At 34.8% G+C, this 16,354-nt stretch overlaps 1 protein-coding gene across 1 annotated transcript in view; it reads right to left on the bottom strand.

The window, feature by feature from the left end:
* The window catches only part of LOC136027933 (E3 ubiquitin-protein ligase DTX4-like), a 161,156-nt gene extending 158,665 nt beyond the window's left edge, over window positions 1-2,491 (bottom strand). The window contains exon 1 of the mRNA XM_065705392.1: window positions 2,467-2,491. The gene's annotated coding sequence lies outside the window, so the exon portion shown is untranslated. The remainder of the gene's footprint in view (window positions 1-2,466) is intronic.
* Between the last annotated feature and the right edge of the window lie 13,863 nt (window positions 2,492-16,354).

Here is a 16,354-nt window from a genome sequence, read left to right as displayed (position 1 = left end):
TTTCAAATAAAAATTAGACTTTTTTTTGACCAGTTTGTATTCCAGCCAAAATTAGCTGGAAATCCAATTTAGTTTTTAATTTGTACTGCCACTCATATCTTCGCCAATACTTCTAATACTCCGACTACTACTTTTTAGGCTATTTTGGTACTAATATGGTATAAAGGTATTATGGTGAGTTTTACGGAATATTGAGAAAAAATTTGAACTAAATCAAAACACACTACTTGCATGCAAGCTGTCAAAGGGGGCCTTTGCATGCAACGTGGGGTCTATCAGTAATGTCACAAGTGTACGTGTAAGGTAATAAATTGAAACTTGTTGGATATTTTGAGGGGGAGGTTTGACTTACTCAAGAACACTAAGTGCATACTACAACTGCTTTTACTGCTACTACTACTAGTGCTATTGCTGATGCTATTATTGCTATTAAATTAACCCTCGCTCTTTACGCTGAAGTTTTTAATTGTTTTAAAAATTAGAATTTGGCAAAGAGTCAAACTTTAGCGTAAAGAGCGAGGGATTGCGGAGGGGAAAACCCATTTCATATACGGAGTAATTTCTGTTCGTTTTAAGTTTTAATGTCGCTCCTTACTTTCAGTTAAAAAAACGAGTTTTTTATTTAATTTCTGAACGTTTTTGAATTAATATATGTTTGATTTTGGCTCACCGCACGTAAATTATTAAAATGAAATTTGCATACTAATACTTTTTTTGGCTAAATGGCTTTCTCTTAATTTTGATCAGACGATTTTGAGAAATAAGGGGTGGGGAAGGAGGCGTAGTTGCCCTCCAATTTTTCAGTTACTTAAAAAGGTAACTAGAACTTTTAATTTTTTACGAACGTTTTTATTAGTAAAAAATATACGACACTTAAGAATTAACTTTCGTAACAAACTTTTGTATTATTATATTTTTAGTATGTAAATGAGGGGATTCGTCCCCCCATTAATACCTCGCAATTTGTACTAAATCTTAAGTTTTGTCCCAATTCTTTAAGAATGACCGCTGAATCAGAAAGGCCATAGAATAAGTAGTTGAAATTACTAAAAATATTTTAGCATAAAGAGCGATGTATTTATCTCCTCCTAAATACCTCGCTCTTTTTTAGAACCCCTCATATGCTTAATAATCTCTGTTCGTTTTAAGTTTTAATGCTACTCCTTACTTTCAATTGAAAAAAACTTTTTCATGTTTATTTTTTCATTATTTTTTTTATAGTAATGCTAGAAAATCCTGCGCCCTTTTCATTGAGTTTCTCTTCCCACATGACATATTCCTCCAAGGAAAGATCCTCCAACATAGCCCCCTCCCATAAACACAACCCCCAAAACCAAAAGAATCCCCCCTGAAAACGTCTATACACTTACCACTAACCATTACTGTATGTAAACACTGGTCAAAGTTTGTAACTTGCAGCCCATCCCCCAGGGACTGAGGGGGAGTAAGTCATCCCCAAAGACATAGTTATTATGGTTTTCGACTATGCGGAACCAAATGGCTATCTCAAAATTTGATCCGTGGACTTTGGGGAAAAATGAGCGTGGGAGGGGCCTAGGTGCCTTCCAATTTTTTTTGGTCACTTAAAAAGGGGACTAGAACTTTTCATTTCCATTAGAATGAGCCGTCATGCGACATTCTAGGACCACTTGGTCGATACGATGACCCCTGGGAAAAAGGAAAAGAAAACAAAAAAACACGCACCCGTGATCTGTCTTCTGGCAAAAAATACGAAATTCCACATTTTTGTAGATAGAAGCTTGAAATTTTTGCTATAGGGTTCTCTTATACGCTAAATGCGATAGTGTGATTTTCGTTAAGATTCTATGACTTTTAGGGGTGTTTCCCCTATTTTCCAAAATAAGGTAAATTTTCTCAGGCTCGTAACTTTTGATGACAAAGACTAAATTTGATGAAATCTATATATTTAAAATCAGTATGAAAATCCGATTCTTTTGATGTATAGCATCAAAATTCCAATTCTTAGAGTTTCGTTTACTATTGAGCCGGGTCGCTCCTTACTACAGTTCGTTACCACGAACTGTTTGATTACTAATAGCAACACTTCTACTACAACTGTCAACGTCTCCTGATCTTGTACATGGCATCCATGTACCAGTCTCAGATTCAGTCTCAGATTAAATAAAGGATAGTCTATTAGCCTATTTTTGTTTTGAACTCTCTTTATTTGGCAGTAAGAACAAAGTGAAGATGGAAAGACGTACAATATTGCATCCCTATCAAATTGTAGATTTTTGATATACAGTTTAGATTCGGGATATCTAACCCTAGATGAAAAGGGGCAAGGATACAACCATAACTGGTGAACTTTATGTTTAGAAAGAGAAATTCAATGGTTGGCTCTGGTATCTGTTTTTTCTAGGGTATACTATATTCACTGATGGGCCTTATTGCATATCTTAATTTCCAATTTATTTAATCAAATTAAGTAGAAGAAAAACAAACCAAAGGCTATTCAAAGCAAATCAAAAAGATTGAAAAACATTTCCTGTGTGATGTGGCATTCAAAAAGATTCAAAAAGATATCCGCGTGATAAATATTCAAAAACATTTACGCATAATGTGCTTTCAAAAATGTTGTTAAATAAAAAAAATTAATTTTTTTAACTAAAAGTAAAACTGAAGTTTAAACTTTGAAGTTGAAAGTTTAACTCCCCAAAACATATTTTTTATTGCCATATACTTGCACCCGAAACTAATAAGATTAAGATAATTTGTAGAAAGCTAAAGATTAAAGAAATGTTTGACTCCATCATCAGCTTACAACTACCTCCTAATACTGAAAGGCCGATTTATAGGGTGATGATCCATATTATGAAAAAGACAATGGAATACGAGCTAATTTATTAATGAAGATCTACTGTGCAGAAGAGAGCGAGAGTGAGTAGGAAGAGCCGTATTGGTACCAGCCGGCCTCTTGGGCTTAAACTGCTGGGGACAGGCAGCTCAAGTACTTGCACTTCCCACAAACCAAACAGAAGGGAAGAGAGGATGAAAAAGAAGGATTGCTAGTGCCATCTTGAAGTCAAAGAGGTGAAAGGACTGTGTTCAGTCTGTATATCCTCATACAAATTCTGGAATTGGAAACTGAAAGTGAAAGTGTTTTTTAACGATTAGAAATTACTCTGTGTCCGAAAGGGGTTAAACCTTCTTCAACGACCCACTCTATACGCTAAATTTTGGCTGTTTCTCGCAATTCTACTTTATTAAACAGCAAAAAACTAAGGTGTAAAGAGCGGGGCGTTGAGAAGGGAACAGCCTCTTTCATACACGGAGTAATTTCTGTTGGTTTTAAGTTTTAATGTCGCTCCTCACTTTCTGTCAAAAAAACAAGTTTTTTTATTTAGTTTCTGAACGTTTTTGAATTAATGCACATAAATTATTAAAATGAAATTTGCACATTAGTTCTTTTTTTTTTTGGCTAAATGGCTTTCTCTTAATTTGATCCGACGATTTTGAGAAATAAGCGAGGGGGAAGGAGGCTTAGTTACCCTCCAAATTTTCGGTTACTTAAAAAGGCAACTATAACTTGTAATTTTTAACGAAAGTTTTTATGAGTAAAAAATATACGTTACTTAAGAATTAACTTACGTAAGAAACTTCTATATTCTTATATTTTTATTATGTATATGAGGGGGTTTTTTCCCCTTGTTAATATTTCGCTCTTTACGCTAAAGCTTAAGTTTTGTCCCAATTCTTTCAGAATTACCCTTGAATCAGAAAGGCCGTGTTGAAATTACTGAAATTACTTGTTGAAATTACTAAAGATACTTTAGCATCAAGAGCGAGGTATTTAGGAGAAAAACCCCTCATATGCGTAATAATCTCTTTTCGTCTGAAGTTTTAATGTTACTCCTTACTTTCAATTAAAAATTTTTTTTCATGTTTATTTTTTCATTGTTTTTTTTTTTATAATAATGCTAGAAAATTCTGCGGCCTTTTCATTGAATTTCGCTTCCCCCATGACTTATTCCTCCAAGAATATATCCTCCCATATAGCCCCCTCCCCTCAACCACCCCAAACCAAAAAAAACCCCTGAGAACGCCTGTACACTTCCCAATAACCATGATTGTATGTAAACAATGGTCAAAGTTTGTAACTTGCCCCCCCTTCCTCGGCGACTGTGGGAGAGAAAGTCATCCCCAAAGACATAGTTAGTATGATTTTTGACTCTGCTAAACAAAATGGCTATCTTAAAATTTTGATCCATTGACTTTGGGGAAAAATGAGCATGGGTGGCGGCTAGGTGCCCTGTAATTTTTTGGTCACTAAAAATGGAACTAGAAATTTTTCATTTCCGTTAGAATGAGCCATCTTGTGACATTCTAGGACCACTTGGTCAATACGATGACCCCTGAACAAAAAAATTAAATAAATAAACACGCACCCGTGATCTGTCTTTTGGCAAAAAATACGAAATTCCACATTTTTGTAGATAGGAGCTTGAACTTTTTTCAATAGTATTCTCTGATACACTGAATGAGATGGTGTGATTTTCGTTAAGATTCTATGACTTTTAGGGGATGTTACCTCCTATTTTCCAAAATAAGGTAAATTTTCTAAGGCTCGTAACTTTTGATGACAAAAACTAAATTTATTAAATTTATATATTTAAAATCAGCTTAAAATCCGATTCTTTTAATGTATCTTTTAGTTTACTATTGAGCCATGTCGCTCCTTACTACAAATCGTTACCACGAACTGTTTGATAGTGAATTTTAATTTTGACTGTCTGACAACCCCAGCAGAAATACGGTTTGAAAACTTGACAGTAAACGTATCACAGCTCATATTATAAACTTACCAATACGGTGAAAACACCACTCGATGCCTTTTTTATGCTATTTTTAAGATATAATAATCGCTTCTATCACAAATTTAAGCACTTTTTGACCGAACCTAATCAACCTTATTATAAATAATTTTGTCATTGAGAAAATGTCGCATTATTTTGTCGAAAACGACCGAGAAAATGGCGCTGAGAATGCGTAATATCATTTTATAGAAAACGACCGATAGCTCTTACTTTGATTGAAAATTCGTCATTTTTCAAGAGGTCAGAAAATTGCTTAAATTTGACTTTGCTATAGAAGCGATTATTATATTCGTAAAGAGTAAAAAAAGGGCATCGATTGGTGTGCTTACTATATTGTTCAGTTAATAATATGAAGTGTTTTACGTTTCCTAACTTGACAATCTTAGCAGAAATAAGATTTGGTGTAAGCCCTCTAACCATTGATGATTCAGATTATTTCAACTTCAGAGGTAGGCTCCAAAGCCATTGAATTATATATGGTCCAAGATTTCACTTAACAAATTTTAAAGAAGAAGAAGGAGTTATAGACGAGGCTGTAGTTGTTAGAGAGACTGTTCACTTGTTGATAGATAATCTTTCCTCCCTCAAACCTAGGGCAGAATTAAATTTAAGAAAAAAATGTAAAATCTTCGCCCACGAAACCATTGATTCGTTCTAATAGCCCGTAAAAAATTGATCCTTTTCTTCATCTCCAAGAATTTTGGAAATATAAAAACTTCAACCACACCAGTCTCAAAATAATTTATTATAAAGTTATTACACTATTCCCTTATCCAATGGTATTCATTCGACATTACGTTGGTCCTCTGTATTAAGTCTTGCCTCTAAGTAAATTAAATCCCGTTTTACTGTTTTCCTTCTGAGCACAAAGAGTGTAAGATAGAAATATGTTTACTCTGATTTATGACAGTATCTTTTTTGGATTTAACGTCTATCTAAAAAAATTGCTTATTTAGCCAACATCCCCGTTCTAGCCCTACAACTTTCCTGCATGTTATCAAAATACATCTTCATTAGCTGAATGTTACTTAGACTTTCTCAACTGCTTTATATTTCTCAAATAGCTTTTCAACAATCCATGTCAACCTTATTTGTCTATTTACCATCTGATCAACGTGGTTAGTGCTTCTACAATTATATGATGGCTATAGTCAGAGTGTGCTAACATATTTTATCACCATTAGACCACTAAGACCATTCTTTAAAACTGTTTGGTACAGTGTTCTCGAACACTAGATCAGCGAAGAAGAAATATATAAATCAGGAGAATCAAAGTTTAACTGAATAGATATTTTCCCATTAGATCATTTAATTGAATACCATTCAGGTAACAGTTTTCGGCTATTATTTCTTCAGTTTTGACTTTCCAGATATGAATATTAAGCGTAATAGCGACAGCAGGTCAATTTAAAAGAAATAAAAATTACTTTAAAAAAATTTTTCCAAGAAAGCAATCAATAAAGGAAAATAAAATAGTAACATAATCTTAAAGGAGCAAAAATTAGCCAAATACAAAGGAGTTAAACTTCAGACACAGTTTACTACGATTTATTAATATAAAACTTCACCGATATTTCTTCAAAAGGCCAAACTGCTCTTAGCACTATAAAATACAGTATCTTTGGTACAAAATGAATCTAAAATTAAAAGTTTGGTTTTCTTGCAAAGGGAAAATTCCTTTTTAACAATAGAAAGGGACAAAATGAAAGCTCCAACTTGTAGCCTGGCTTCAACTTTCACTGTATGCGAAGTACTTTTGATACAATTCCTGTGCCTTAGCCATGAACGGAGAAAATGACACAGAAGACTCAGCCGTAATCCATAAAAAAAATAGCTCGCAAAGTGGTAAATCAGTATAGCCAGTGAGAAAAATACTCTTTTTTCAGACTCTATTTTTTTTTATTAATAATTCAGAATTTTTTAAAAGAAGGTATTATTATTCTAAGAACATATTTTGATGCGGTCTTGGAATGGTCAAGTATCTTAAAAATACACAGTACTGATTTAAAAATCAGTTTTTAATTCAACAAGCAAACCTTGGTTCCAACTTTACTTAGAGACTAATACATTTCAGGCCTTTTCCACTTTCTCCAAAATTTTGTGATATAAGAAAAAAAAAGATCCAAATCGAACTGTTGCTCTGGTAACACAATTAACAAAATAATTCGAAACATGTTCCGTCCTGCTTTTTAAAAGAGTGATTGGTACAAGACTCAGCAGCACTTGGCTTTCTTTTTTTCCAAAGAAAAGATGGGGAGCTAATAATTTTTTTTTTATTTATTGTCTAAAGATGTTAAAACACTTAAAAAAGAATAAAATACGTCAGTTAACTATATTCCCTCATAAATATTGAGCTCAAATTATTAGGGAAATACACAAAGTGAATTCAAATCATTTTGGCATTTATGGTATTACTTTTTATAAGCATTGTAACGCAAGAAATAAAATAAGATTCTATTTCTTATAAATTATTATTACAAGCCCAGGGGGGCCAAATTCACAACTTACAGTCAAAAAGCACATATATATAAAAAAAAGAAGCAAATGTAAGTCAGAAAAAAATATATCAAAATTTCAAAAAGGTTACTCGCAGAATTAAAAAGCGATAAACTAACTATAAAAAAAACAACAAAAAAACAAAAACACAAGGACAATTTAATCTTGCGACTAAAAGCTACAAAACATAATTTAGTAAAAAAAAAAAAAATAAACAGAAGCTACAAATGGGAATAAATAACTTAAGGTAAAAAGGAAGGACTCATTTATTTAATATTATTTCTTATACTCGGTATAAAAGTTCTTCTATATCTTTGAGCGGACAATTTCATTGGGGGTCGAAAGGAGGATTTTTGTTGAAACAGACCGAGGGAGGCAAGGTCGAAGGGAGAAAAAATTACTAGGGAAAAGGGAATTTTTCGGGAGGTTATGGAAGACGTTGTTGGCAAAATGCAAAGAAAATTTTGTTCTCCTTTCGTTTAGGATGACTTGATTGGCTTTCCGACAAAAAGAGATATAAAGGACTTTACCTTCATTGAAAATAATTCTTGAGCACTTTCTGAGGACTGCCTCCATCTATCAGACAATCAATTGGAAATATCCGGATGCCAAGCCAGACAGGTATAATCAAGGATTGGGCGTAAAAATGAGAGGTAAACTCTCAACTAATAGGATTTAGGACAATTTTTAATTTGTTAAGGAGAGAAAGCGTGGTATTTACGAGTTTTAAAATACGGTTAATATGATAATCCCATTTTAAGTCGCTTGAGATGGTAACACTCGGTAATTTCATAGAAGTAACTGATATTTCAGGTACGGCTTAGGGTATTAAGTTTAAATCTAGGGCAGAAGGGCGTATTCTGAATTATCAGAAAGGCGTATCTGCAATATTTTACGAACGGCTGACGGTATAGAGTTGAAACTTCCAAGGAACGTTGAGGAGGGTAGAAAAGTAATTCAAAAGACATCATTTTCAAACAAATTGTCAAAAGGGCGTACTTTCGGTACTGAAGAACGGCCAAGGTTACCATGTTAAAACTGTCATGGAGTGTTGAGAAGAATGCTAAGAAAAATTCAATGAAAAACCTGCATCCAGGTTGTTAAAAGGGGGTATTTTCAGTGTCACTAGATTAGTAGGGTATCAAGTTGAAAGTTTCAGGAAATACTAAGAGGGATATTCATGTGACTCAACAGATACTTCATAAATTTTGGTCGCAAAAACACATGTTTACTATATACAGGGGAAGAATGGGAATACCAAGTGGAAACTTCTAAGGTATGCTCAGGGGAATGTTAAACTAAACCAGACGATACTTTGAGCTTTGATGCTCTAAAAACGGCATTTCTGCAATAACCAGGAACAGTTCAGGGTATGAAGTTGAAACTTTCTTGCCATGGAAAACAAAATCATAATGTGCATCAAGATTGTCAAAAGGGATATTTTCCAAATCTTAGGAACGGTATTATGTTAAAACTTTCAGGAGATACTGATATAAATCTAAGAACACCATATACATCCAAGTTGTGAAAAGGTAAGATCCATAATGCATAACATGTATCAGGAAGGGTATCAAATACATATATCAATTACGTAAGTACTTAATTTACTGCTTAAATTAGGTAAGAAATTTCAGAGAATATTATAGGACAAGCTGTTAAACTAAATCACAAGATACAAAGTGCAAAGGGTCAATCTGCAAATACTCAAAAATACCTAATGACAATAAGTTAAAATTTTTCACAGCATGTTAAGTGGGACATTGAACTAAATTAAAAAGCTCTAAATGCATTTAGGTTAGCTCGGTTGTATCTCAGGAATGGCTTAGAGCATGGAGCTGAAGATTATAGAGAAAGTTGAGGTGAATGTTAAAATAAATCATAAGAAAATATGTGCATGCGGGTTGTCAAAAGGCCCACCTGGAATATTTCAGGAACAGCCAATGTCATTGGGTTAAAATTTCTAGGGGATAGCGACATGACCAAAAGGCATGAAGTGTATCCAGCTTTAGAAAGGGTATATCAACGAATTTCTAGAAACGGGTAAGCGATATAAAGTGAAGTTTTTCAGGGAACAGATAATGGCATTAAGTTACAGAATTGAATGAACGTTGAGGGTGATTTTCAACAAAATAAAAAGGCACTACGTGCATCCTGGTTGTCAAAAGCGCACCAGCAATCAGTTGCTTGCCAGCATTCATTCCGTTCGGAGCTAGTGCGCGCTGGTGGATGCTATTGCTTATTTAGGATATTTGTTCTTTTTGAATTGTTTGAACACTTGCCAGTAAGTCTCTGTTTAATGGATTTTTGATTTGGTTATTAGCCAATCTAGGGGAGATTATTGAATAATTTTATGATGTCTCTTACGAAGTCGTACTTTAATCAGAAACACACTGAGCTTATGAAGAAGATTCTTAGCCTGGAAAAGGGGATTGAGGCTTTGTGAAATGAGAATTTGAAACTCAAAGAAGAAAATACGGTTCTCAAAACCGAAGTAGTAAATCTAAAAAAAGTCTTGTCTTCAAGTTGAACTTGTCTTCAACGTGCATCCTGGTTGTCAAAAGCGCACCAGCAATCAGTTGCTTGCCAGCATTCATTCCGTTCGGAGCTAGTGCGCGCTGGTGGATGCTATTGCTTATTTAGGATATTTGTTCTGTTTGAATTGTTTGAACACTTGCCAGTAAGTCTCTGTTTAATGGATTTTTGATTTGGTTATTAGCCAATCTAGGGGAGATTATTGAATAATTTTATGATGTCTCTTACGAAGTCGTACTTTAATCAGAAACACACTGAGCTTATGAAGAAGATTCTTAGCCTGGAAAAGGGGATTGAGGCTTTGTGAAATGAGAATTTGAAACTCAAAGAAGAAAATACGGTTCTCAAAACCGAAGTAGTAAATCTAAAAAAAGTCTTGTCTTCAAGTTGAACTTGTTTCAAAAAGACAGAATATTCTACTTCACGGTATACCAGCTGTTCAAGGTGGTAACTCAGAAAATGCTACTCGTGAGTTTCTCTCTGAATTAGGAGTCAGTAACGCAAATTCAATGCCCTTCGTCAAGTGCTATCGTTTAAATGGAAATAAACCATCAGGCTCTAATACTAGGGCAACGTCTAGGACTACACTAAAAGCCGGGCCAGTTTTCATGACTTTGGCTAATTTAGCAGATAAAGACACTATTATGAAAAATTGTGGTAGGCTGAAGGGATCTGGAAAAAGTATCACTTCCGATCTCCCACGTGAATTGGCACGTCGTAGAAAAGAACTGCTATCTTTCGGCTATAATCTGCGTACATCATCTGACACTTCAACTAGAGTTGCTGAAACCCGAGTAATAACGAAAGGGATTAGTGTATGGATTGAAGCGAAAAAGTCTTCAAAGAGTAAGACTTGGTTGCGAATAGAGGACTCATGTTTTGATCCCTTTAAACTATCTAGTAATGCGACCTCTGTGGTTCCCTCCCCCGCTGTCATAGTCGGAGGTGATGAGTAATATGTGTGATTTGTTCATTTTTTTTAGTGATTTGTTTGATGTTTGTTAGTTGTTGTTGTTTGTTTTGTTTTTTTTCGTAAGTTATGATATATAAATGTTTCTCCTGGATTGGGAAATTTAGTTATGTTTTTGTTGTTTTTCATTTTTTATACAAGTTTTTTTCTTATTCAAGTTTTCTGTTTTTGGCCTTTATTTTTTCTGTTTCTTTTTTCACAAAAAATGAGTTCATCGTTCTGTTTGCCTAGTTGCTGTCCACATGTCATTGTTATGAAGATGCCAAGCTGGGTGGTGGGTGGCGCATGATGGATCATAGTTTGTATGTTTTTTTTTTTTAATTTGTCTGACTCTAGTTAGGGTGACATCTCCTCCTTGGGTGAGCGACTATTTCATCTTCAAAATAACCCAATTGATGTTCTTAGTTTGATAAATAATTCAGTAGGTCAGTCTAACAAATCACCATCAAATCCCCATTTTTCAGTTAGTAGTAAATACGTATCTGATTTAGATCGAGTATCCAAACGAGATGGTATATTCTCTATACTTCAGCTTAATGTTCAGGGTCTTTGCTCTTCGTTTGATGAGTTGAAAAAAATAGTGCGTAGTGGCCACCCTGACTTCATTGGTCTTTGTGAGACTTTCGTTGATTCAAAAAATGAATCTCTATTGCATCTCCCTGGGTACAAGATGGAATATTTGAATCGAAGTAGGATGGCTAAAGGTGGCCTTGCTTTTTATGTTTCGGAATGTCTTCCGTACTCTGTTAGACATGACCTGTCAAGAAATGAAGAAGGAATTTTTGCATCCATATTTATTGAGATTAAAACCCAAGCTAAAGCTTTGATTGTTGGTAATATATACCGGTCTCCTAGTGGGTCTGTTCCCTCTTTCCTTCAGATTCTTGATGAGGTTTTGGAAATAATCCAACTTCATTCATGTGAACTTGTAATTATGGGCGACTTCAACCTTAATTTGTTTGACCGGAGGTCATCCTCGTCCTTGGATTTTCTTTCGACAATGCTCGCTTGTGGAACACTGGCTTCTGCATGCATTCCAACTCGCATAACTAACACTATCGCTTCTTTGCTTAATAATATTTTTTCATCTTTGACGTTGGTGTGAAATTCTATATTGATGAGTGATATCTCAGACCATTTTCCTGTTTTTTCCATGTATGATTTTTCCGATTCATTGCTAAGGAGGAGCCAAGAAGCTGGTTTTTCCTCTTTAAAATTTAATGATCAGGGCTTGCATATTCTTAGGTCACGGTTTGCAGGTCGTTCGTGGAGTATTTCTGAAAATGGATCTGACATAGATTCTTTGTTTAATTCGTTTTATGATTCTTTGAAAGAAGTTATCTTTGATACATGTAATGCACCCCAGTCAAATCCAGCATCGAAAAGAACAACCCCTTTGAATCCTTGGATGACCCCTGGACTCCTTAAAAGTTGGAGGAAGAAAAATTATCTTTGGAAGGCTTACAGATGCTCTAAGCCATTTTCGCGTGATTCTCGGCTTCAACTTTTCAAAGCTTATAGAAGAATTTACAATTCGCTTTGCCGAAGGGCTAAATCGTTATTTTATCATAGAAAATTCTCTGCGTGCGGTAAAGACATTAGGAAGACATGGCAAGTAATCAATTCTATTATTAGGCCATCTTTTCTGCCTCCTTCTGTCCCTTCAAGTGTTGTGATTGACTGGGAAAATGTAGAGGGTGAGCTAAAAGTTCAAGATGCGTTTACTTCCTATTTCGCTAATATCGGCAAAACTACAGCCTCTTCTGTAAGTCCTTCTTCTTCTCTACCTGATTTTAGGTCTTATCTAGGACCACCTTGTCCTAAATCAATGGCATTGGAACCTGTCTATGAAGCTGAAATAGCCAGAATTGTCAATTGTTTGAGGGGTTCTTCATCATCTGGCCCAGACCGTATTCCGACTAAGGTTGTCAAATTCATTCTTCCTGTCATTGTGTGTGCCCTCACGAGACTTGTCAATCTTTCTTTTGAAAACGGTGTCTTCCCAAGTGCTCTAAAGCGTGCTCGTGTTATCATCCTTTTTAAAGGTGGATCAAGGAATGATCCTGCAAATTATCGTCCCATATCTCTTTTATCAGTGTTTAATAAAATTTTTGAAAAAGCTATGCTTTCTCGACTTCTTGATTTTCTTAATTCTAAACACTTTTTTCATGATTTTCAGTTTGGTTTTAGGGCCAAACATTCAACTGAGCATGCATGTGCAACTCTCTTGAATTATTTAAATTCAGCTCTTGACTCTGGTTTGATACCTGCTGCTCTTTTTCTTGATGTTCGAAAAGCGTTTGACTCATTAACACACAAGATTCGTCTTCTGAAAATGTCCCATATTGGTATAAGAGGGAATGCTTATTCATGGTTTCTATCATATTTATCTGATCGAGTCATCTCGGTTCATCCGGACTTTTCTAATCCTTCTGGAATAGAGTCTGGTGTTCCACAAGGATCTGTCATTGGGCCGATACTCTTTTTAATCTACGTCAATGACCTTATTAATACGGTTAAAAATTTAAAACCTACCATTTGCTGTCGTCTTTGTCAACCAATATCCGTCACTAGCTGTGACAAGAGTTTGTCCTTACCGGATACACTTATTGGTTTTGCTGATGACAGTAATTTTGGCACAACTGGTAGAACTGAGTCTGATCTTCGTTCAAGGATGATAGCCCTTTTTGAAAGAGTTATCCAGTGGTTTGATGTGAATTATCTTGGCTTAAATGTCGAAAAGTCATGTTTTCTCATTTTCTCCAGTCTCAAAGGCTTGCCCTGATTTAAATGAAATAAATGTATCAAGAGGTTCTCTAAGACCTAAGGATCGTTACGTTCGATTCCTAGGCATCTTGCTTGACGAAAATCTTTCGTTCAAGCATCATATTGACCTGATTAAAATGAGTCTCGAGGAGTCTCGGAATCCTTAGAAAGCTCAAATATATATTTCCAGGGTCGATTCTTAGACTCTTGTTCTGCAGCCTAGTTCAGTCTTATGTTTCATATTGTTCTTTTATTTGGATGTCAACTTTTCCCTCGTCTCTGAAGCCACTTTCAAAACTTTATGATAAAGCAAGGACTCTTATTCAGGAAACTAACCGTTTTTACTTAAACCCTTGCTTGATTTGAAATCTCTCCATTTTCTTTCTTGTTCTTCTTACGTTTTTTACAGTTGCACGGCCATCTTCCTGCTGTCCTATGTAATAATATATCTTTTGTTTCTGATCAATCGACTTATCATCTCCGCACTTCCAACAATTTACCGGTTCTTCACACACCGTCAGTGAGGTCTGACTTTAACCCTCTGACAGCTTGCAACAGGATCTGGAACACGCTCCCAGAGTTCGTACGAAACTGCAACTCGTTTGGTATGTTCAAAAATTATGTTAGAGATTTTCTAGCTAGTAAATAATTTTGTTTGTTTGTTGTTTTTTTTTTGTCCCTTTATTTTTTATTCCGGTTTCCCTTGGAGTTGATGTCTCTGGATTGAGTTGGATATTTAATTGAGTTGGTGAAATCATGTGCTACCCTAGCTTGTCATTTTTTGGAGATTATTAAGGTGGGCGACTCAATTTTGTTTTCTGTTTATATTTTTTTGTTGTTGGTATTTTTTCTCCCCTGTTCTTTCCGGCCATGGAGCTTTATGGGGGAGATTATCTTGAAGTAATTTTTTGTTTATGAATTTTAATGTTAAATAAAGAACTCAGAACTCAGAACTCAACATGTTAAAAACGGCTATAAGTATTAATTTGAAACTTTTAGAAAGCCTTGGGGGATATTGAACCACACTAAGACACTGTATGTATCTTTGTTGCTAAATGAGTGCATTTGTAATTTCTCAAGAAAGGCTAAAGATATCAAATTGAAACTTCCACGGATGGCTGAGGAGACTTTTAGCTAAATTGAAAGACACTATGTGCTTCCATTAAAGTTAAATATATGATATCTTAGGATCGTCTAAGGTATTGAGTTTAACCTTACAGGGAAAATTGAGTAGTTGAAGTTAAAGCTAAGTTAGGTTATAGGACACTATGTGCATCCAGAATGTCAAAAGGGCGTGTTTGCAATCTCAAGGGTTTGGCGAAGTATTACATTTATGGCGTAAGGAACCCAGTTGAAACTTTATTTGACTGAGGGATCAAGTGAACTTGAAGTTTTTATTTGATATGAGAGGAGGAGGGAATGGGCTTATAAAGGGAAATAGATTTTTATAGAAAAGGTCCTAAAGCAGATTCTTAGTGCGAAACACTTATTTTCAGGCTGATCTGTCTGAAATTTCTGACCGCGAAAACACGTCCACTTGAAAGTGCAGAACCAAGAAAACTTGAATCAGAAAATATTGTTGTCTCGTGAAGACTCGTGACTCGTGTTTTGACTCGTGAAGGCCTATTTTTCTTCTTTTTTAAACAATAGTTAAAACACATTTTTAATAAATGAGGCAAAAACTAATATATTTAACAATATGAGCAGTTTAAAAATATTAGAACGTGATTAAATTTTTATAACAAAATAGATGATCATTATTCATCTATATTCAAAGTTGTAACAGGATGGGGCCAGGATGACCTTAGTCCTATAGTGGGTCCCAAATTAAACAAATTTACAATCGATTGATTTCAATAATTATCCCCACTTCATCATTCCCAATTACACAATCCCATTTATGTTAAAATTTTGACCTACATTCGAATAACAAATTAGTCTTAATTCTTTATCCATTAGCGATTTATGTTCCCACTTTCGTTTACTCTATTTTTATTTTGCCAAAAAAGACTGGCAAAAAAAATTCTTGTACCTAGTCGGAGCTTGTGCTAAAAAAAAGTATAAAATCAGGCAAGTTTTATGCTTTCCACAGAAATCTAGCCTGCAACTTCTGGCTTACCAGCAACTTCCTCGATATATCTGTGCTTGAATAGGAATCAGTTGAATTTTCTAAAATCTAGCTAAGTGTCTGTTTTGGGGAACCGGTGGTTTTGGTTTAAATTTCAGCAAAGGTGAAACTTTGAAACATCTTTTCTGGTGTTATAAAACTCATTGCTTACCGACATTAGCATCTAATGACTGCCTACATTAAAATGTGCAAAGAGTAAAGACACAGTATCGGGAATCTAAGAGTTTTTCCTGATTGGGGATATTGGGCCTTTCAGTACGAGAAACAAGTTTAACGGTTCTGCAACTGATTATGAGTTTAGTTTTAAACATGGCTCCCAAACAGTGTGTATCGGTGACGGAAGCTGTCGCTATAATAGACGAGCTAATTGATGACAAGGGACATCGATAAAATAAATTTTTATTCAGTTGAAATTTTAATTTATTATAAATTTAAGCTCTGATCTTTTTCGAATAGTGTTCAAGCCTAATAAACATGGTGGGTACCGCCAGCACAGACATGCTATTTATTGCTGTTATTAAACAAAAAAAATATTTCAACTGAGAGTAAGGAGCAATATTAAAAATGAAAACAAACATAAATTATTACGTATATAAGGGAGTCCACCCCTAGTCAATACCTTGA

The sequence above is a fragment of the Artemia franciscana genome, chromosome 6 (assembly GCF_032884065.1).
Source record: "Artemia franciscana chromosome 6, ASM3288406v1, whole genome shotgun sequence".
Classification (NCBI taxonomy): Eukaryota; Metazoa; Arthropoda; class Branchiopoda; order Anostraca; family Artemiidae; genus Artemia; species Artemia franciscana.
The sequence above is the reverse complement of the archived record's forward strand: the minus strand, read 5'-3'. Positions and strand labels throughout refer to the sequence as shown.